This window comes from Hermetia illucens, chromosome 4 (assembly GCF_905115235.1).
Source record: "Hermetia illucens chromosome 4, iHerIll2.2.curated.20191125, whole genome shotgun sequence".
Classification (NCBI taxonomy): Eukaryota; Metazoa; Arthropoda; class Insecta; order Diptera; family Stratiomyidae; genus Hermetia; species Hermetia illucens.
In genome coordinates, this window is record NC_051852.1 from 152807664 (window position 1) to 152809718 (window position 2055).

General features: G+C 41.8%; 1 long non-coding RNA gene across 1 annotated transcript; it reads left to right on the top strand.

Moving 5' to 3' along the window:
• The first annotated feature begins 888 nt into the window (after positions 1–888).
• LOC119655690 lies at positions 889–1318 on the top strand. The gene is made up of 2 exons (XR_005249941.1): positions 889–1050; positions 1112–1318. It is a non-coding gene; the product is annotated as an uncharacterized LOC119655690 (long non-coding RNA).
• The last annotated feature ends 737 nt before the right edge of the window (positions 1319–2055 follow it).

The following is a 2055-nucleotide window of genomic DNA, read 5'->3' on the forward strand; positions in this document are numbered from 1 at the left end:
CTGGCCACAAAGCTATGAATTCTTGCTATAGAAAACGGTTGATTGGTTTCTACAATGTGCACACTTATCGACCGCCCCAAAATTCCCGTCTTCTTCAACCTCATTCAATTCCGCACTATCAGCTGGACATCGTGGGCCTAACCGAAACACTAGGATTGTGAACAGTACTCCTTTCCCTCTTTCGGAACTTTGCTTTTGTATTTTAGAAAGCCTAGTGGTAGCAGACGTGAATCCGATGTGGGACTACTTCTGATTGCTAACACAAGGTGCGTTCTTGGACAGCTCAGACATGTGAGGAGGAAGCATAGTTTTGGGTTTATAGATTTTTACGGAATAATTCAATTTCAGGGGCTACTTCTGCTGGAAAGGGCGGGGGGGGAAAGCAAAAACACAACGGTTAGACATTAACGGTCGATTTTAAATTCAGGATGACTACCTGAAGAGGTGGTAGAAGTACATCATCACTATTTTTAAAAACATCCAGTGAAGTTCGACCTCTTCTGGATGATATAGCAACTGCACCTCTAAACAGAAGCGAAACTATCTTTGTGTTCAACGCAATCATACAGATTAAAGCCGTCGACGAGTGGCTCGCAGAACGGCGGACAAGGAGTACAAACTCCTCGAAAAATCGTGGTGGAAATTGAAGAACATTGGCAGGAACCAAAAGCGAAGGCACTTAGGAGTGACTGACACGCTATGGCCCATTTAAAGCTATGTGGAAACCACATACATGCCCTTGTTATGTTTGCGTAAAATCGTTAATTACAGTAAATCAGATTCGTTGTTTTAATAAATTGATGCTTATCATAACAAGCGAATCGGTACATAACGCTCTCTGACTTTCCGTTTATTATTCAACCAACTCCGAAACGCCAATTTTTCAGTAATTCGTCACAGTCACCCGTTAAAAATTATCCTCTTCTAATACTAACCTTTTTTATTGCTAAACCTTTAAACGTGATTTGAGCCGCCCATATGTATATAAACGGGGTGACAAAATATTGGAAGCTATAGGGTCTTCAGATTTCAAACCATAGAGAACAATGCGTAAGTATGGTCTTGAAGGAGTTTTACACACGCTAACTTCTGCTGTTCTTTTACGTTACAGAATTCCAGGCGTTATTTGCTTTTATGCTGCTCTTTCTGCTAGGCTATGTATCGGCAGGCGTTGATGAAAAGAATCTCTTCAATTTGCTCAAAAATGGGACTAAAGGTGATGATTTCGTTCCAGCGCGAGGATAGAGTCAGACGAATTCCAGCAAAACCTTCTCATTCATAATCCAGTGAAGGAATAAATTATCTTTTAAATCAACCAGGATTTGCTCTTTTCTATTATTGTTTGCAAGGGTTGAAAATTGAAATCAGTTATCGTCCTGCTGGTGACAGGTTAAAATTCCAGTAAAAATCTATGTGTTCTTGTGAAAACCTTTCTTCTAACCTCGGAAAGGCCAAACAGATACAATATAATCTCAATCCTGTTCCCCCCGAAACGTTACGTACACTTGTCTACATCTTTCAGGTTTTAGGTTAAACGTCTTTTTCCCAGAAGCAATTGTTCCTAAGCCTCATTTTCTTCTGCCACCTCATGGAGTAGAGTTTTTTATCTCTTCCTTATAGTATACCATCAAAGTTGAGGCATACTTGCAGTGTGTTGAGTTTCCTTTAAAGGGTAAGCGGTAGACCTCACAAGGGAAGCCTCTCAGGTGTGTCGAGGCATTGAAGAGTGTCTTCCCTTGGACTCCGCTTTTGTGGTGTTTTGAGGCTTTAGGTTTCGCCGGGGAACGTTCCTTAAGTCCCTGGAATACAATACGGGGTTTGCGGAAGCGGAGAGAACTCGTATTAGGTTGGAAACGGAGGATTGTAGCGAGGTGCTGTACCTGGCCGTCCTCAATATTTTGGTCTTCCTAAAATAAAATGGAAGAAATGCACACGTTCCGATACTCATGGTGACTGAAAATGCATCTTTTCTTCGTTGTCGGGGGAAGGATTTTGATCGAAGGCGAGTATTCTGTTGGAAACAGAGATATGCAGCATGCGGCTCTGCCTGGCTGT